This window comes from Dipodomys spectabilis, unplaced genomic scaffold (assembly GCF_019054845.1).
Source record: "Dipodomys spectabilis isolate Male_0828 unplaced genomic scaffold, ASM1905484v1 ptg000395l, whole genome shotgun sequence".
In the NCBI taxonomy this organism is placed as follows: domain Eukaryota; kingdom Metazoa; phylum Chordata; class Mammalia; order Rodentia; family Heteromyidae; genus Dipodomys; species Dipodomys spectabilis.
The window spans coordinates 172,344-194,707 of NW_024871072.1; the positions used below are offsets into that span (position 1 = coordinate 172,344).

The 22,364-nt window shown below is 37.7% G+C and overlaps 1 pseudogene; it reads right to left on the reverse strand.

Annotated features, from left to right (window-relative positions):
• Positions 1–601: 601 nt before the first annotated feature.
• On the reverse strand, positions 602–701 carry LOC122096866 (annotated as a pseudogene).
• Positions 702–22,364: the final 21,663 nt, after the last annotated feature.

Below are 22,364 nucleotides of genomic sequence, written 5' to 3' on the forward strand. Positions count from 1 at the left end.
ATCTTACTTTAAAAATTCATGGATTCCATGGTATTCTTCCAAATGAATTGCCTGACTTTGATTTCAAAATATATTCAAGAGTTGTTTGTGTACATCTATAATGATTTCTGTAGAGCTTGTGATTTTTTAAATCAGAAATAATTTTAACGTATCTGTTGAAATGAGTAGTACAGAAACTAAAGATATTTCTGATGCTTGTCTGAAGAAAGTATATTTTAACATATTCTGTATTTTGTTTGTAAGATGTCCATAATCTATTTCATTCTTTCCTAGATATAATACTTTGAATACTACATTGTTCTATATTATATATATTCATTAATAAATGTGTCCTTACAGATTGCATTCCATATAAAAACAGTTTAAGATTCTTTTTTCTCCTAGGTCCTTATAGTATTTTATTTCTTTGGGATAAAATTAAAATGTTATCTAATTTCAAAGTTTTGTAAAGTTATGCTATGTAAAGACCTTTCTAAGGTGAAGATGTAATACACTGATGCCAAACTAACTTTTAATTATATGAATCGCATGTGATGTTACACTTGTATTTTTGTAATCAACTTTTTAATAACTGTTTTTCATTTCTTGCATCTGAAGAATGAAAAATATGGAATACTTCGCATATTTTCAGATCATCCCTGTCCAAGTGGCATGTTAATCTCTATATTGTTGTAATTTATGTATACGTGCTGCCGAAGCATGTAGTATCCTGTGAATTTAAGTATTTAATGATGCAATCTTTATACAGGCATATATCCTTGGCTGCCTATTTGTAACAAGGAAACCTTATTGTTACTAACAATGCTATTGATCTTATTTCTCTGAAATTCTGTGTATAGTGGAAAAAATATATTGTTCGGTAGATTGCTCACACTTGCAATCATTTTGCCAATGACTATTTTAAGTCTTTTTCATTTTAAATTTCATCATACTTTGAAGCCTTTATAGCTAGATTCAAAGATATGGCTTTTCAAGTACTTATTTATCAACTGAGTTAGCTTTGTGGAGCTAATGGATTCAAAGTAAGCCTTGCTGAAGAGCTACTTCTAAACTTTTGCAGCTTAAAATTTCCCAAATGAGGTCTTACTGGCACAAATGTCTACTGGCCCTTTACCCTTCTTCCATGTAGTAACAGACCAAACAGAATATCTTACCCTGACAGCAAAGATTATCTTACTGGAAAAAAACTAATCTTAGTTACAAGGGATCATGGAGAAATAAACAGTTCTGACTAGAAAGTATTTTATCAAAATATAATTGTTTATTATACCTACCATTTCAAAAGTAGCTAAAGCCAAAAAGGTGAAAAAATTGTTCTTATGCATGATTACCTAATGTCCTGACCTGTCTACCATCCAACCAGGCAGGAACTTACACTACTGAATTTCTATCACCAAATATTTCCATAGCTCCAGGAGAAGTCCATATTTTTTCCTTGATATTAGGCCTTAAATTGGTAATGTTTTAATCTCAGTGTTTCCTCTTGCCTCTAGGCTGTAAATCTACAAATGGTAAAGCTTTAGGTCTAACTCTACCAAACTCTGAGGTAGAGATAATGGAATAATACTGTAAAACAGAGTTGCCTTTGATACCCTAACCACAACAGAACAATGAAAAACATTCCTTATATTACATATAGTTATATATTTTATATTTATGTGTGCTAATTTTATGTTTCACACAATGAAACTTACTAGAATTAATCGATAATTTGACAAATAAATTGATATTTATTACAATAAATAGATTGGAATATAAATAACTAAGTTTAGAATATATATTAGAATATAAGAAGTATCAATGCAATGTCTTCGATATAAACTTGTGATACCTTCTAAGTGTTCTTAGAATCCTGAATTCACATGGCAAAAAAAAATGTTGTTTTCTTTAATATGTAAGGCATTTTACTCTGCTGCTGTGTATATTGTTTTAACTCGCTGGACCCAGAATGGTTTTCTCCATATTTCTGATCATAACCAAATTTTGCTGATATGATGTCCAAAAGGTATTATTCTTCTACAGGACCCACGCATCCTAGGATCCCAGGTCCCAGTTATCTGTATCATCAGATAACAAGGGCAAGTCCTCATACCTAGGCCCATGCCACATGCCAACAGAAAGTAATTGAAGACTCATCTCAACTTCTCATTTCCTATAATAATGCAGGGCCCCAATTACATAGGATTTAGCAGTAAGCAATTGTGAAATGCAAGGCAACTTAAAATGAAAGATGAGATCACAAAATCTGAGAGAAACTTCTGTAATTCACACTTTCAATTTACAGATGACCAGACCATATTAGTGAACAAGATCACAAATGTCACAAGAATATTTTTAATACCCCTCTCCTAATGATTAATGAAAGATTTCAGTCCAGTATAAGTAGGCCAAAAAATAGTTCCTGGAAGGATAGATCCATAATTTTTCTACCAAGGCTAGGAAAACTTGACTTAGAAGTCAAATATAATTCAGAAAAACATTAATTGAGAAGATCCTTAGTGCTTCAAAACACTGGTACTTCAGTAAAACTTGGTTATGTAGTATAAAAAGGTTGTCATTCTCAAACCAATGGTAACCTATATTTAATCTCCTGAAAATATATTCCTATTCAAATAATTTTTTTAGGGGGTCCGGGCGTGGGGCCTGATCTCTGAGCCTTGGCGCTGTCACTCAGCTCTTCAGCTTAAGACTAGCACTCTACAACTTGAGCCACAGCACACTTCCAGATTTTTTTCTTTTTGGTCATGTGATGCTGGGGAATTGAACACAGGACCTCATGCATGCAAGCAAGTGCTTTACCACAGAGCCACCTTCCCAGCGCCTCAAATAAACTTTTTAAAGGCACATTCGCCAAAATAACATTTGACGATTAGATGATACTTAGTAACATTACAAGTTTTTCAAGTGGAAGGAGCAAGTTAAAATAGAGTTGATTTATTATCCAGCACTAACACCAAACAGGTTCAACTATTCCTTAAATTATAGAAATAGTAGCCCCCACCATTTGTGTTGTTCAGTAGATGCCTTCCAGAAATGTGTTATATAGATCAGCCTTCCATATTTCAAGCCTAAACTTTAGCTAATAAAGTAAAGTTCATCAAATAATAAGGTACATTTTAAAAGATCACGAATAGTTGCCTTATCATGTTGTTTGATGTTTTCCTTAAGAAATATGAGTTTAAGTCTTGAATATGGGTACTCATCAGAGATGTGACAAACATAAAATCTGTTTTCTATTTCTATCATATTCCTCCACAGTAATAAATTTTAGTTTTCTTCTTTTCCCAAAAGTTATACATAGTAGAGAATATTATCCCATGTAAAATAAAATAATCACAAACCATTGTACAAAGCCATTTATAAAAACTGGTAGTTAGGAAAACATTCTAAGCCATTTTTAAACTTTCTTGTTGACTAAATATTAATCTTCCAAATGGATGAGAATCAAATCATGTATAGGTGCTTCACGACTTCAGTCTTGCAAATTGTTATTGCAGATGAATTAATTATGGAAATATAAGCTGATATCAGTTCAAGTATATGCAGGATAGAAATGCCATAGAATGCATATAAACCTCTCAAAGTATGAACAGACAGTTTAACAGAATGACTATCAAAAAGTTGAGACCAGAGAAGAATATTAGTAAAAACATAGAATGAATGAAAAATGAAAAAGTGGCAAGTACAACTAGAATACTCAATGTACACATGTGATAAAGGAAGTGGTAAATCTGAATGATAGAAGGAGTGACTCTGATCCAGGAGCATTGGACAATTACATGGGCATATTTAATTGTAACACAATTGCACAACCTTTTGAAATTTAGTTAAAAACACAACAAAAACCAAACACACAAAAATCACAACCAAACAGCAACCTCTAGAGAGTATGAATATGACCTCTCAAAATTTTAAATAGTTAATCAAGGGCAGTATGGGAAAAACAGACCAACTGTTCAAAGAGGGCAGTTTGGGGTAGGGGAGAATTTTGAACAGATTTAAATAGATTGTCTAAGGTTATAAATCACTTACATCTGCAGCAAATATTTTCTAATGGGAGATCTCTTTGTCTGAACTGGATATTCCAGTCCTGAGATACATTTGATAGCTGGTGAATATAGAATGGAAGAAACAAGATCAAAACTCATTACTCCGTTGGAGAGAAAACAGTCCTCTATGTTTTCTCTCTTCTCTCTTTACTACTCTTTTTCATACTTTTCAGTCAAGTGATTTTGAATTATATCTTTCCTTCTTTGTTCTGGCAAAGAAATCGGTCAAAGTAATTCACTAAAGATTATTTGCCATTTTTTCTATTACGCTGTTTACTGTCCAAGCGAATCCATTAAACTTCCCTCTTGCATTTGGTTGCCACGAAAACCCAACATCTATGATAATGAGGACAAACTCTCATGTAAAACGTTGTCTCCAAAGAACCAGTCTAAGAAGCTGTGATCACAAATATTTAGCTATACTTTTTTTTCTTTTATCTTGAAAGTCTTCTTATGTCTAAAGTGCCCACAAAAATAAGTACTCCACCACTTTTTGTTTCAATTACTTCTAACCTCAAAGATATAGTTTGCTAACAAGATGCTTAGAGGAAACTGAAGAATACTCCACTTTTATCTTCTCACTTAAGACTCTCATTAGATACCATATCAGGAACAGTGAAGTTATTCTTTGCAAATTTACTTCAATAGATTATTTTTCTCTTGGTCTTGCATTTGCTTAACAAGATGTATGGAGAAGAATAGAGTTAAATCACCGATACCTTGGATGACAGTGTCTGTTACAAAGGACAATACTTCTATGTCCTATTTCTATGTCCTCCTCTTAGCTCTTACCTGATTTCCAATTAATCACAGCTTCTTGGGTTAAAGTCTAGTGAAGTGGAAGGACTATAAGGCCTCCCCCACTGCTGTCTTCATGGTTTCTCTTTTAAAACTATTTTATTTGGATGTGGAACTTATTTTTATGTCTTCATTCGATCTAGTGTGCATTGAAGTGAGCCACATAGGCTCTGTAAAACCACTTTATGTAGCAAAAATATTAAGACAAGCTATTTTAAAAAGTTTTGGCCTCCCTCCACTGCTGAAGTTAATATGCTTAGCTAGGGCTTCTAAGAACACTGTTTTCTTACGTTTTCCATTTGCTCTTCTTTTCTGATCCCAAAACTTTTTGGCTTACGTAATAAGAGAAGTCTTCAAAGTCTCTTGTTAATAATGATATTATATTTTTGAGCCACTTAGAAATGTGAAATCATTCGTTTGAAGTATCCAATCAGATTTTTTCTGTGTTTCAGTGCTTTACGTGCAAAGACATTGTGGAAAATATTATAAGCAGAAAAGTGTAAATCCAATATCTTCTTTCATTGTGGAGGGCACTTTCGCCCTAAATAGTTTGACCCCAATTATCTTTTTCAGAGAATTACTGTTTAGTAAGTAAAGGTCAAATCACAATTTTGATATCTTTTTTTTAAAGAACTTTGAATTTAAATTCCACTACAACATTGTTTCACACAGTAAGAGTATATTTTTTGGGTAAGGACAATTCTCAAGGTAACCTACAGGATTTATAGCAAGGTTTGTGAGGTTTGTTTTTTTTAGTGTGAAAAAGAGCCATCTTCACCCACATTGCTCCCTCTCAGCTAAGTCTCCATGGATTTCTTTGCATGAAAGCCTATTCTCCCAGGCAATTTAATTTTTTTTTTTAAATAGGCTAAGTTTTTAAAAAGATTGAGCAATTAAAATTTACCTGTCATAACTTTAAAACTCTTTTGAATTCCTTTAACAGAATCGCGAATTCACCAATCCTAATTCCATCTTTACCATATTAAACAGTTAACATGTTGTTTTCATGATATCGTGTCCATGCAACTATTATTTTCCAGGGCCTTTGTTATGTTATATATATGACCATATATGCTGATGCTAAGCAAAATGAAATCCAAGATATGGAAACAGAGATTTTTATTTGCGGTTGTTGTTTTTAATGTACTATGTGATTTCTATTTTCTTTTGACATTTTCCCCTATGGTTTATTCCCTGCTGTATTTGATTTTGATACCCTGTGTATTGGTATATATTTACCTTAATTAGGGAAGGGAATAGGAAGAACAAAATGGTGAGAAACAGGACAAAGGGCAAACCAATGCAATAGCAATGCTCACAAGACAATACGATGAAAATGTACATTACAACTTGCGAGGGGTATTGTGGTGAAGGAAAACTGTGAGAAAAATAAGAAAGGGGATAACAAGTTTGAAACATTATGTATTCACTACCTTACAATTACTATAACTCCACTGTACATAGCTTTGACAAGAAAATTAAATTAAATAAATAAGCTACATGAAATAAAATTTCACTGTATTGGCATAGTAAATATTATTATTTTTTAGTAACTTTTAAAAATCAATACTATTTGGCATTCAATTTGAATTAATTACCCCTTTTTAATCAGAGGGCCATCAACTTGAATGTTATCCAACTAGACAATATTTTCACAATATACTTGCCAATATTTTGAAAAAAGAATAAATTTAAACTTTCTCATACTAAAACAGTAAACAGTTTCATTCAATGGAAACCCATAACTTTTAAAAGTAAATAAGTTGTTAAGAGGACAGAATATATGTGTTCTTCAAAATTCCTATGACTAATAACTACTCATTTTCAAATTCTGAACATTCCTACCTGAGAGCTTCAAAAGAATACCTGTTTGCATATTATGTAATTCTGCAATAGATTCATATTCCAATGGGTTGCTACAGATTGAGAAGTAAACAGAAAAATAGCCACATTCTGGTAAAGCATAAAACTATGAAGCATCTGTAATAATTAATTCTTCAAGAGTAAGCAATTATTTATCAGAGTAAGCTATTATTTCTGTGACCATCAATCCGAAGACTTATGCCATAAAGTCATCCTAGCCCAACAGTTTCCAAGGTGTAGGGTGCACCTCAAAGTTCCCTTAATTAACAACACGAATAGCTTATCTTTATTGTGAAAAAAATACTACACCTCTGCTAATGTGATGCCCTCCATGTTCTGGAAAGAACACCACAATAAACTGGGTTGCATCATTTTCCCCCCCTAGTATTCTTGAGATCAGACCATTTGCAAATATTACTTATATTAATACTTTTTTAACTATCATAGATACTCAGGATGCTAAGAGCGAAATGTTACAGTTCAAAGCAAGCCCAGGCAGGAAGGTTCCTTAGATGCTTATCTCCAATAAACTTCTCAGCAAAAGCCAGACACAAGTGGCACTGAGATTGAAATGGTAGGGAACAAGCCTTGAGCATAAACAAGCTCAGAGACAGTGTCCAGACACAGAGTTCAAGCACTAGGACAAACCAATAAAACAAAAACAAAAATGAAAACAAACCCCCAACCTAGCATTTTTCTCGTTGTATACAGAGGCAAATAATTAAGGGAATTGTTTCCTGTGTTACATAGGTAGAAGAAAGAAGATGTCACATAATTATTCTCCTCATACTATGTTATACCAAAGCCTCAAAAAATTGCTTTTGATAAATTTATAAATTAATATCATGCATTTCTTGGCAACTCTGTCTACATTATTCATATTAACATTTTATACATGAGTTGTGGGAATTATCTATTAACTAATTTCTAATTATATCTCTCTTGAAAGAAAATTCTAGGCAAGTAGACTGCAAGAATCATTTGTGAATTTGTCTATTAAACCGTCTACTTAAAAATAATTTTGGGGCTGGGAAGGTGGCTCAGTGGTAGACTGCTTGCCTTACAGGCATGAGGCCCTGGGTTCGATTCCTCCGCACCACATAAGTGTAAAAACCCGGAAGTGGTGCTGTGGCTCAAGTGGTAGAGCACTAACTTTGAGCTGAAGAGCTGAGGGACAGTGGGCAGCCCCAGAGTTCAGGCCACACGACTGACAAAAAAAGAAAGAATTTTGTAGTATCCAATAGAATATGAAATTACAAACAAAACCAAAATATTTATTTTAAATCTCAATTCTATTTTAGCAACATTTACAAACTCCTACATTAGACAAACTTTGCTATTTCTCCAGTCTTAAGCTTTTGTAATCCTTCATCATTTCTTTGGAATCCAACAGAATGATGTTTACTTACTTTCTCAAATTTTGGAAGGTAATCATGAGTCATTTTGCATCTAGGAATGTTCTGTAATGAAGAGAGAATTTAAAACACAAGTGAGGATTATATATGTGTTGCATTTCAATAAGAAACTTGACTTCTCAAAAAATGACAAAATTAGCCCAGCCTTCCAACTGTGTATTCCTTTCTTGTTTGGTTTGTTTTATTAAGACAAAATTATACTCTCTGCTCCAGGGAAGGTATCACTATGTAATTCCACTCTCTAATCTTCTGTTTTAGTCTGAGTGCTAGAATTCTAGGCTTATATCACATTGCCCTGCCATAGTTTCTTATTTTATTTAATCTAGATACAGATTAGCAATTCTGAATTTCTCCAGTGATATTACCCACTACACTGCTCAGACTGTTCCTGTACTATTTTCAAACATTTTCTAACATTTGACACAGGATATGAACATTTTCAGATGCACCTGCGGGGTCTCTGATTCATTCCTCAATGGATATGATACCTTTAATAATGATTACTTGACTCTCTTACTATCTCTGGTCCCTACCTATGTAATATTCATAAAACACTTTTGATAAAAGTAACTTTAGGACTTTCTAATATTAAAAATTATCACATGATTCTAGTTTTACTCAGGACATATTTTCTATTGTTTTGTAATTTTTCTACATATTATGAGAGTCGTTTCATTTGTGTATTTGTGTGTGCACATGTAAGTGCCTCTGTGTGTATGTGTATGTTTGTATATATGTACATAAAAGCCTCAAGCTCTTATTCATCAATCTTGCTCATGACTGGTATTCCATCACCTGAGCCATTCTTCCAACCCAGCTTTTGGCTCCTCAATTATAGGTACTGTTGCAAAGACTGTTCTACCCTAGCTGGTTGCAAACTGAACTTCCCAGACTCCTTTACATTCTTAGGTTTTATTTCTCCAGGAGTATCAACTTTTAAGCTATAAACATTTTTGTGAGTGTAAAGTCTATGCTGTAGCCCAGGTTTTTAACTCAAGAATTCAAATAAAGACAGATTAATATACCCATTACATATCCTGAATGTACACTGTTAGAAATGTGATCGTAAGCTGAGTGGTGGTGAGATCTGAGGATTGGGGTTCAAAGCCAGCCAGGGTAAGAAAGTTCCGGAGACACTTTTCTGCAATTAACTACAAGAAAACTGGAAGTGGCACTGTGGTTCAAGTGGTAGAGCATTAGCCTTGAGCTGAATAGCAGAGGAACAGTGCCCAGGCCCAGAGTTCAAGTGCCAAGACCACCAATAACAACAATAAATATATAAGGAAAGAAAAAGAAATATCATCTTAGCCAGCAGTTCATTGCTAGTATAAGCCCTGTTCTCTCAAGATGGATTTTTTTCCAGTTAAGTCCATGCTCTTATATCTGACGTACATTGGAACCAGAATTATACTTCCATTCTACTTTCTACAGAGTTGTGTCATTAGCAAGTGTGATTTAGAAGAGGAGTGGCCTCATACTTCGTGTTCCACCTAGGAGTAATGCTTTCTCTATATCACTCCCATAAATCTACACACTGGACTTGGCTTTATTGTTTCAATGTTGTCTTATTTGTAGAGTCTCCTATAGTGTACTGAACCCATATACTTTAACACAGAACGTCTCTTTCTCCTATTATTGCTATAGTTTCCCTTACTGTTAACTCATATACACTTGGGAAATAATGTGCTGTACATACACTCACAAAAAGAATGATCTGAGAACCTTCTTCCCATTTACAATTCACTTTAATTTACAGAGACCATAAAAAGTTTGAACTCAATATACTCATGGATAATATATTTATAAGCAATATAAATTTCATATTTTCTCTTTACTAAGTTTTTTCTGAAACACGTGTTACCTCATGTCCAAAGGTGTCCTTGTGTTATTTCAGTGAAGCCAGAAAACATTTATTATACCTCAAACAACACCATCGATTGTTACTGGAAGTAACGGTAACTGGATGTGAAAACTGATCCCAGGAGAGGAATGGAAAATAGAGGAATGACAAAGTTCAAGTTAACTTGTGCTTTCCTTTTTACTGTACAAGAAAAGAATCCCAAGGCTTGAAGAAAACTCTGTCCTGGACTTTTTCGAGTATGTTCTTTACTCATATAAAACTTTTCTGTAAAGTTCTAGTTGAGAGTATTACAAAAAGAAATAATGTGCCATTTGAAAGCCATCATAGAACAAAAGGAAATAACGTTGTTTTAAAAGTGTTCTACTGCAAAGAAACAAAGACACGGAGGTTTAAAGTGCCTTATGGATGGTTATTTCACCCCTGAGAGGAATCTCTATTTGCAGGAGTCAGTTATCAATTCCTTTAGTCTGGTCCTGAGTTCTCCAGAGCAATACGGATTCCAAAAAAGCAGGATCCAGTGAGTATGATCACCAAAAGGAACCTCTTGTCAAATGAGTACTCCTTTAAGGAGAGTCCCAAAGAAATATCTGGGTTATTTTGTTTGCTTGTTTGTTTAGTTTGTGCTGGTTCTGGGGCTTGAACCCAGATGCTGGACCCTGTCCCTGAACAATTTTCTTTCCTGCCCACCTGTCCCCAAAGCTAGTACTCAACTGCTTGAGCCAAAACTCTACTTGTGCTTTTTTGGTGTTTAATTAGAAATGAGTTTGACAGACTAAACTGCCTGGGTTAGCTTTGAGCTAAGATAGTAAGAAAGCTAAATGACATCAACTGAATAGACTTCTCTTTTGAAACAACTAATATTTGATGAAATTTTTTGTAAAGGTAATATTTGACTATTTTTAAAAGTAGAGAATATGTCCAGCAAAGAAGCCATAAAGTAAATAATTCAGAAAAAGTAGGTGCACTGAATCATTTTGGAATTTATTTTAATGCTTGGGAAGATTATTAATCTTGTCGTTCCTTTGGGGGAAACAAAGTCATATTTCACTTTATTTGTTTATCATGGGGCTTGAACTCTGATCCTGGGTGCTGTCCTTCAGCTCTTCAGGTCAAGTTGAGTGCTCTACTACTTTTTCTGCAGCACCACTTCCTGGTTTCCTGTGCTTAATTGAAGATAAGGGTCTCATAGGCTTTCCTGACCAGGCTGGCTTTCAACCACAATCCTCTGGTCTCAACATCCTGAGTAGCTAGTATTACAGGCGTGAACCACCAGCACCTGGCTCATATTTGCATTTATGTGCTCTGAATGACACTATGTAGACAAACAATGGAAATTTGAACGAAATGATGCCATTGCAGCTTTTCAGAAAATTTGAGGTAGCAATAATATGTCCTCATAATATGACTCATTAGCTATGGGATCCCTCCATTAGCATCCTCTACCGTCTGTATAGGTGTATTTAGTATCAGGAAATGTTCATAGGAAAATATAGAAAGACAGATTTTTAGAAAGCAAAGGATATCGAGTATGAAAGAACAGCATAGAGAGAGATACATTTATCACACAAAGATTAAGAACTAGCCTAAGAGATTTAGAATGCTAAAGGCAATGAGGAATAAGCCTAGTTGAAAACTAGTTCTTCAATAACCAAAATTGTTTTCTAGAACAATTTCTGGTATACCCTAGTTACTATCATTTATTCCTTCCATCTGGAGTTATTTTTCTCTTGTGTCACAACTGTTAATTAGCCTCTGCCTTTTTGTTGCAGTCATTGACCATAAAGGTTTCCAAATGTCACTTAGATTACCCTTCTCTTTGTGATTAGCAGTGACCACACAAAATCCTGGAATCTTTGAATTTCCAGAATTAATCTTCACCTGACATCTAAGCACATTACTGGCATTAATTGCTGTGACCTAATGACCAAAACTTTTTTTTCAGCACAGTATTATAAGTAAAATACATGAATTAGGGACTATTGTCAGGTTTCAGTTTGGAAGGAGCAATTATATATTCAAAGTAGGGATTCTTTATTTTGCATTTACTAATTTTTTCTTTTTATATTGTGAAAATACTGTACAGAATGGTTACAATTACAGGGGCAAGATGAGTACATTTCTTATCAAGCATTGTATCCTCCTCCTTTGGTTCCCCTTCTGACCCGCTCCCATCCTCCACCTGCCCCCAGACCCAATCCTCCTTCCCAACCCCCCCACCAAAGTTGTAAAGTTCGTTTTTGACATAACGACTTGCATATCTCATTGATGCAATGGGTCCACCTGCATCCCTATTTAAATGACGTGTTTTTTCCCTTCCCCTCCACAAATTATAACATTATCAATTACAGTGAAAGCAAGGGTTATACTCTGGGTGAGGGGCATACAAAACAACAAAGAAATAATTTTATAAATGTGTTAGAAAGAATCACAGGGAAAAAAACCATTTAAATACATATCTTAGGGTTCATTTCCGTAACAGCAACTTATCTGATCTTTTCTGCTTGACTCAGACATACACTAGTTATTGCAAATAAGGGAAACCCAGGGCTTGCTTCCTTCCTTCCTTCCTTCCTTCCTTCCTTCCTTCCTTTCTTTCTTTCTCTCTTTTTCTTTCTTTCTCCCTTTTTCTTTCTTTCTTTCTGTCTTTCTTTCTGTCTTTCTTTCTTTCTTTCTTTCTGTCTTTCTTTCTTTCTTTCTTTCTTTCTTTCTTTCTCTCTTTTTCTTTCTTTCTGTCTTTCTGTCTTTCTTTCTGTCTTTCTTTTTTTGCTCAAGGCTAGCATTCAACAACTTGAGGCACAGCACCACTTCCAGTGTCTTTTTGTTTATGTGGTAATGGGGAATTGAACCCAGGGTTTCATGCATGCTAGGCAATCACCTAACCATGAATCCACATTCACAAAGCCCTAAATGACTTTCTTAAGATGGCATTATATTTTCATTCCATAACTATATCATAATTTTGGACAGGTGCTAGAAATGATGTAAAAACAATACAATACAATAAGTTCAGGAAGGTTAGATGGAAAATGAATAACCGTCATGGTCTACCCAGGGCACAGAGGGGCTTATGTCATGGAACTGTTTCAATAGTCTGAGCTAGACAGCTCCTGACCCACAGCCCACCTCCTGAATGAGAAGGCTACCTTGGGTTCCAGGCACATAGGGACACTGGGCCACCTCATCCAGAAAACATTCAACCAGTTACTATGCGAGAGACGAAGAAAGAAAATCAGAATTATGCTTAAGTTGGGTGCCAGTGGCTCAGAACTCTAATTCTAGCTACACAGGAGGCTGAGATATGAGGATCATGGTTCATAGCCAGTCCGGGCAGAAACGTCTGTGAGACTCTTATCTTCAAACAACCACCAGAAAACCGGAAGTGCGCTCAAGTGGTAGAGCACTAGCCTTGAGCTGAAGAGCTCAGGAACGGCGCCCAGGCCTAGAGTTCAAGACCCACAACTGACAAGAAGTGGATTCTCACATGAAGTGGACTGAATAGCACCCATTTTCCCAAGGAGCATGGTAGAGAAGTTAGGCTGAGCTTCCTGTGACCTTGAGGTCATAAGTAGGTCACCCTGCTTCTCCATGCAACTGTTTCTCAGCTGCAAAACTCAACAGAGTGAAGGATCCCCTTCCTCATGGGGATAGGGTAATGATGAGAGCCATGTTTTGTTTCATAATCCCACACCTGTTGCACAATTAATAACAGACCCCACCTGAGCCCTTTCCGGGTATCTTCCTGTCATATGCCCACAGAATTGCCGAGAACCTTATCTGAGGTATGCTCCCTCTCTGCCTAGCCATGCTCCACAGAACCCTCTGTATAAATCCCTTGTTTCCTCACAACTGCCCTCTGAGGAGACTGAGGTCTGATGGTTTCGGCACTATCCAGAACTTCAGCTGTGGTCAAGAATCTGCTGGCATGGACTAAAAGTTTGGGATAATCTATCTAAACCAATAACTGAGCATGGCACTACATGTCTACCATCCCAACTAGAGAGGACCATGCTTGGTGGAGCATACCTGTCCCAGATAGGAGGATCCCGATCCAGCACAGCCTGAGTATTGAGTCTCTTTCTCAGAAATGTCCAAGACAGAAAGGTGGCTCCTCAGAGCCAGGGAGAGGAAACAAGCAGGGGGTCATGGGGACCCCAGCAGAGTGTCTGACCAGCGGCAGGGGTAGTGTTGGGTCAGCCACTCACCTGTGCTGCTCAGAGAAACTGTTGGCAGCTGTTCCAGGTGGGAAGAGCAGTGATGGAGGTGGCATTGTGGACACATGGGCACAGAGCAGAAGACCAGGGGCAGAGACCTGGTTGGGGCCTTATGACTGCTGGCAGTGCTCCATTGCCTGAGGTTTGAAACCCAGCACCGCAAGAAGCGGGGAGGGAGCTGGGGCGCTGGTGGGAGCATCAATTTCCTACTATACTCCAAACTCTCCTCGAGTCTCTTGCTCTACCTTCCTCAACTTCTGGTAGTGTTGTAAACAAACAGAGGGAATCCTGGTGCTCCCCAGCATCATGGGATGTGGGCGTGGTCACCATTCTTGTATCCCATTGGTCAGAAAGGAACATGAAAGAATGGGGGTGTGGCTGGAATCCAGTGATGCAAGCAGTATGGGCAGAGCAAGATGACAGCGGCTCCCCTAGCCTTTTCCCCAGGGAACTCTGTCCAATGCAGTTGGGGACAAAAGGGTAACCTGCTTTAGCTGGATGGCTGCACAGATTGTTGTGTATGCCTGTTTGTTGCCAGTCCTGGACCATGAACTCAAGATCTGGACACAGTCTGTGAGCTGCTTTTGCTCAAGGCTGGCCCTCCAAACTTGATATGTTGGCACTGAAGTTGGAAAGGGGTCTCAAGGACTTTCTTGGCTTGGGTGACTTTGACCATGATCCTCCTTTCACAGTCTTGTAAGTATCAAGGAGGACTGCTGAGAGCCACTGGTGCCTGCCTAATCATTGGTCTTGCTGATGTTCTTGGACAGACTGGTGAGTACCCTATTCTCGTGGTGAAGTGGTGGGAGCTGGGGCCCACAGTTTGAATCCTGATCCTGCCACCTCCAAATGGCAGGAGATCCTAAGAAACTTGTTCCTATCTGTATGATACCCAATGGAATATTATGTGTGTCATGATTGAATGGACAGTTCTTGAATGCTTCTATGATAAAATTATACACAATTATATTATAGGACACTAATCAATTTTAGTTAATACTTTATTAAGCATTTAAACAATCAAATTCATAAAATGGTGACATAATGAAATACCTAAGAATTGGGCCACACATACTATAAAGGTTCCATTATTTTTCTGCCAGGACTGGGATTTGAACTCATGGTCTGGTAACTATGTTGCACTGTGTGGGAAGTGGAAGTCTGCCTCCTTGATGTCAAGAAATTCAAGTCTGTTCCTTAGGCCTGATATCGATCCTCAGCACTAGAAAACATCCTATTCATGTACAATTTACATATATGATTTATATTTACATACATATGTTGACTATATTGCACTCAGTGTAGTTATTTTATTTTTTTGTTTTGTTCATGTATTGACCATTTATTTTATTGACTATTATGGCACATAGAACATTGATTACATAAGGATATAGGTCTGCATATATATTCCACTTCATACCTGACACCCAGGACATTCACAGAAAAGGAAAACATGTGTTACCATTAGCTTCTTACTGGCATCTGAACTCATGGCCTACAAGGCCAAATTCATGAATGGGTGAGTGTCAGCATGCCCTCCTAGGGCAAATTGAGCTGACAGACTGTTCACAGGACTTGAGATTGAGCCCAGGAGTTAACAAAATAGGAACAGATTGACATGCAGATGGCAGTAAGCTAATAAATATATATCTTTGTAGAGTGCCAGAGATGTCTATACATTATTTAGTTATATAGACTACATTCCCACCAATTCTTGGGTATTTATTATGTGTCCATGTAAGTAATGTAATTGTTTTCTTTCTTAAAAGAAATCAGTGTCCTGAAATTATTGTGTTCCGGTAAGTAATAATAATCTTTTAATGCTTCATATATATTAAATAAAATCAATCAGCCTTCTGAAATCATGCTGTCTAATTTTATAGGAGCACTATTCACGAACAACTCATTCTGTGACACTGGCAACATTCCATTGTTATTCCTATGGTTGGAAACCTGTTTCTTAGTATCTCCTGCCATTGGATGGTCAGGGCCTATATTGCCACGTGGACATAAAGCTTCCCCAATAGTCTGCCAGCCTTCAGCAATGCAAGGTGAAGTACTCTTTGCAACAGTGTAATTCAGACTCAGGAGGGTCACGTGCAAAGGAAGAAAACCTAAAAAGGCCACCATTTTTCTGTACATTGTTTTCCCTGCAAGGCCTGGGGGTCGAGGATCCCAGGAACAGCTGTGAGTCCAGTGGCTGCACCCCAGCCTAGGGTGATCGAAGCTGAGGCAGAGTTACCACGACCTGAGTTCAAACCCCGTGCTGAGAAAAAGTTTTAAAAAAATTAGCTCCCTGGCTTGCAATTCCAGCTATTTATTCTGCCAGGTGTTGGATTTGAACTAAGGATCAGGGTAAATCTGCAGCAATGTGGATGAAGGGGAAGATCACCGTACTTGAAGAAAAGAAAGTCAGGCCTGTTCACTAGTCCTGAATTCAAGCCCCATCCCTGGAAAACATACTATTTATATACATTGTAAAGATAGGATTTATACTTACCTATAGATGTTCAGTCCATACATATTTGGTGTGGTTGTTCCTTGTATTTTTTGTTTTATTTATTTACCATTGATTTTACTATATGAAACCCATTTTGTTTATTACATTGATGACATCCTATCACAGAGCACTAGGTTTGTAGAAATGTACTCCATCATGCTTGACACCTAGAATTCTCAGAGAAAAGGAAAACAAGTTTCACACTCAGCTTCTTACTTGACGATCCACTTGTTAATATTGCTGGGATCTGCACTCAGGTCCTAGAAGGGACAATTGGCCAATAAATCAAGGTGAACACACCAACCTGTGAGCAACCAAGGAGCTAGGTCATTCCCAGGATCTGACATTGATCCCCAGGGTGGTCCAGTATAAGTTCATAATTTCATAAGTTCATAATTTAAGCATAAGATCAACATTGACATACATGTGTGGACAGCATCTTGTGTTTGGTCCACTTCTCCTTATTTTGTCTCTAATTCATGGAGGTATTGTTTATTTTACTAAGAATGGTGACAGGTATAACTGTGCTGACATGGACGACAACCTGTTCCCATGGTTATAGGGTTGCCTATGCATTCTCCATCCTCTTCTTTCACAGGAGAGGAAAACGTGTGCAACAACTGGCTTCTGACATCAGAATGAATCTTTTGTCAGTGCTGGGATTTGAACTCAGGTCTGGGTAGCTCTTTTGCACTGTGGGAGAATTGAAGCTCGCCATCCTTGAAGACTAGAATGTCAGGCATGGTCCAGGGCCTGATTTGAAGGCTCAGCACTGGACAAAATAATAAGCCCACCTTTTTTAAACATAAGATCTCTCTTTACCTACAGGAGAGGTATGCATCTTGAGTTCATTGTAGTTATTCTTTTTAATTTGTGTCTTATTCATGGATGTATTGTGTATTTTATTGAGTATGGTGACAGATATAACTGTGCTGACATGGATGACAACCTATTTCCATGGCTATAGAGTTGCCTCTATAGCATTCTCCATCTGTGCTGAGACCCAGGACTTTCGCAGGACAGGAAAAATGGTGGATCAATTGGATTCTCACATCAGGTTGAATATTTTGTCAGTGCTGGGATTTGAACTCAAGGGCCAGCAGGCCCAATCAGTGAAAGGGACATGTTGAGAACACCAGCCTGTGAGCCACTAAGGAGCTAGGCCATTCCCAGGATCTGAGATCCAGCCCTGGTGGGGGCCAATATAGCCATAAATTCATAATTAAACAGAGGATCTATATTTCTAAACATTGGTGGGCGGCATCTTGTGTTCGGTGTAGTCATTCTCTTTATTTTGTGTCTTATTCATTGATGTATTGTGTATTTTCTTGAGTATAGGATGACAGATATAACTTTGGTGAACTGGATGACAACCTATTCCCATGAGTATTGACTTGCCTATACATTCTCCATCCTAGCTGAGACACAGAACTTGCACAGCCTAGGAAAACAGATGCAACAACTGGCCTCTCACATCAGGGTGAACTTTTGGCAGTGCTGGGATTCGAACTCAGAGCCTACGAGGCCCAACTTCCCAATGGGTTCACATGATCACACCAGACTGTGAGCCACTAAGGAGCTGTGTCATTCCCTGGAACTGAGTTTGAGCCCCAGGGAGGCCTCAATAGTCCTCAATGCATCATTGAATCAAGGGACGTATATTCACATCTGTGTGTGGACTTCATCGTGCATTGAGTGTAGTTATTCTCTTTATTTTGCATGCTATTCGTGGATATATTGTGTATTTTCTTGAGTATATAATGACAAGTATACCTTCACTGACATGGATAACAACTTATTCCCATAGCCACAAGGTGGCCCATTTATTCTCCATCCTAGCTGAGACCCATGACTTGCACAGGAAAGAAAAACAGGTGCAACGATTGGCTTTTGACATCAAGATGAATCTTTTGGCAGGCCTGGGATCTGAACTCGGGACCTAGCAGGCCCAATTGGTGAATGGGTCCACATGAGCACACCAGCCTGTGAGCCACGAAGGACCTAGGCAATTCCCAGGACCTGAGATTGAGGCCCCCGGCAGGGGGAAACTGGGGAGGATAATAGTCACCCACTCATAAGCTGAAGGTAGTATGTAAATAAGTACATATTTGTGTAGAGTAGGAGAGATGGTGACTTGTAATGGAATCCATTCTGTGTGACTACCGTTTCTTGGATCTTTCTGGATGCCTCCATTTCATGACTGTGATGATAATTATCATGCTTCATCAGCTCTTCTCTACAAATAATCAATACTCCATGAGTCTTGCCTATCATTTCCTACTCGCATCATGCAGGAACTACTCATTCAGGGATGAGATCGATTGCTTTCCATGACTCCTCATAGGTTCACAAAATAGTATCTCAGGGTCTCCCACAAATCCCTCCTTGTAGGAGGGGGCTGACTTCAAGCTTCAGACATGGAAAAGTTCATCTTACATACATTTTTAAGTTAGGATTTGTAATTCCGTACAGATGTTCAGTCCATATTGTGTTTGCTGTGGTTACTCATTTTATTTCTTGTTTTACTCATTTATTTACCATTTATTTTATTGACTCTGATGATACATGTACCATTTATTACATTGTTTACAACCCATCACAAAGCATCTAGATTTTAGATGTGTTCTCCATCAAACCTGGCAGTGTTAGGATCTGAACTCAGTGCCTAGCAGGCTCAATTCAAGAATGAGTGAGTTTGAGCATGGCAGCCTCTAGCCAATAAGGCTGTCAGGTGGTTCCCAGATCAACCCCCAGGTTTGGCCAATACAGTGATACATGGATAGGCATATGGTGGTATACAAATAATTATATATTGGTAAAGAGTGTCAGGGCTGTCTATCTATGATTAAATGGCACCTACAACTTTCCTACCAAATCTTAGATATTTATTATACCGCCATTGAAGGAATATTATTCTTTTCATGCTTAATAAACTATTAATTAAGATCAATCAGCATTCTACGATTATTGCATCCAATTTTAGACTAGACCGGTGCATGAACTACACTTTCAGTCAGTATTCCTATGAATAGGAATGAGTCTCTTGTAATCTCCTGCCATTGGTGTCAGGACTGGGATTTGAATCCAGGGCCATGTTGACAGGTTGGCCTATGGCTTCCTTGATATCCCACCAGCCATCAGCAATGACAGGTCAAGTATACTTTGCAGCCATATCATTCAGACCTAGGATGGTCAACATGCAAAGAAAAAAACAAGTAAAACGCCAGCACTCTGCACCTCGCCACTTTTTGTGCTTTCCAGCTTTTTTTTCTTCCTAAAATCCCTCTGGGCCTAGGATCTCAGGATCGGCTATGGGTCTGGAGACTGCACCCCAGCCTAGGGAGATCCAAGCTGAGGCAGAGTTTCCACTACCTGACTTCAAGCCCCATGTTTGGCCAAAAATTAATTAATTAATTAATCATTTAATTAAATTTAAAAAAATAAAGCTCCCTGGTTTGTAATTTCTGCCAGTTTTCTTTCCTAGCCTGAGATTTAGAATCAGGGTCTTGGTAAATCTTTAGCAATGTGAGGGAAGAGTTGCCACTTCATGAGTTCAAAGCCTGTGCCAACCAAAAATGGAAAACTAAGTCACTGACCTTGGCAGGGGGAGGTAGTTATGGAGATGGGAAGGAAAGGATAGTATGGGGAAAACAAAGCAGGAGTCAACAATGCTCAATAGAAAATGTACTCATTACCTTGCTCCTGTAACTGTAACCTATCTGTACAACATTTTTACAATAAAAAACGTATTTAAAAAAGGGAAACAATGTAATTCTCAGAGAAGCACTCAGGGAAGGATGTCTGAATAGCTGTACAAAATTCTACACTGCTTTTTTTTTAAATGTTCAGTATGGAACTGAAAAAACATAACTGCTTCCATTAATAAAAATTAAGTCACTATCTTGGAACTGGGGCCAGTATTTCTGCCATTGCTAGGATTTGAGCTCACCATCTAGGTAACTCTTTTGCAGCATGGGTGAAGGCAGAGCTCACTGTCCTTGAGGAAAAGAAATTCAGGCTAGAATTGCCATGTCCTGAATGAAGGTCCTGCAAGAGAAAAAATATTTCTATACATATGTAATATATGATATATATTTACATATGTATGTTAATTTCATATTATGATTTTTATTATTGATTTTTTTATTTTATTTTTCTTTGATTCATTTATTGATTATTGTATTTAGTCTTATTATATACATATTGTTTTTTACATTTTGCACATATATTATAATATTAAACAATAATTTAGGATATTGACTCATTTTCATTAATATTTTATTAAGTGTTGAAACACAGTACATAATTAAATGGAAGCATTTGTCACAGTCTTCACATGTTTAGAGTCTGCCCCAAGTATGAGCTTTGTCTTATCTTTGGACATCTTCCCATTGGGATTTCTTTAGAACGTTTATAGTCAGAAACCTTTTCTTGAGGATAGGCAGGTGAGGGATAAAATTGGAAGGGTAGCTTAGAAATGTGGCTTAGTGATAAAGAGCTTGCTCAACATGTATGAATGACTGGGTTTGAATCCTCAGTGCCACATACTCAGAAAAAGCCAGAAGCTGTGGAGTGGCTCAAATGGCTAGACTTGAGAAAAAGAAGCTCAGGGACAGTACCCAGGCCCTAAGATAAAGCCCCAGAAGTGTCTAAAACAATAGGCCAGATGACAGTGGCTCATACCTGGAACCCTAGTTTCTCAGTAGACTGAGAGCTGAAGACCAAAGTTCAAAGACAACCTAGGCAAGGAAAAGCCTGTTAGACTCTTATCTCCAGTGAACCACCAAAAGACCCCATGTGGTGCTGTGGCTAAGGTGATAGAGTGTTAGCCTTGAGCTGAAGGGATCAGGGATAGTGCCCAGGCTTGAGTTCGAGAAATACACCTGGAAAAAAAATGAGGGTTTATCAAAGTACTTTTCCTAATTACTAATTAGGAGAACATTCTCTGGAAAATGAACACTGATGTACACCAGAATTGGAGTTAGAGCTCCAGGTTCAAGTGTAGCAGATCCATATACCCAGCCTCTCAGACTCCAGCATTGTAACTTTGTGTCCTACAGGGTTCTGAACGGTCCATTGTTGAAAGGCATAATATGCTCACCAAACACTTTGCGATAAGCATTTGACTTCCATTGTCAATGTCATTACAGTTCTGAACCTACCAGAGCACCAGTAGCTCATGCCCATCACCCTAGCTCCAGAGGCTGAGGTCTCAGGAACACAGGGTGAAGCCAATCAGGACAGGGAAGTCTATGACACTCTGACTTCCACTTCTGAAAGGTCAGATGTTCAAGAGATTCTTGTGTTTCCCTTGGTGATGAGAATTTACTTGCACTCTAAATGTTCTTAGAGTTCCTGAGCTTTAGAAGAAGGAAAGAAACATCAATGACCCATCTGGGGTTCAAATGAAGTTCTCAGGATCCAAGCTCTAGCCCTGTTAGCAGGATTAACTCCAGTGTAACACTGTATCTGAAGGACAGAAAACAGTTGCAAAAGCCAGGCTAGGTGCAGAGACCTAGGCCTGCAGGATTAGGAGGCAGAATGTACACACTAAACAGGGAAGTGAGCTGCAAAACCACTTCATTCATTCCAGGAACAACCAGCAATGAAGGGAAACTTGAAATATTTGTTAGAGTTACACCAGGGTCAGGCTTTTCTCAGCCTCTT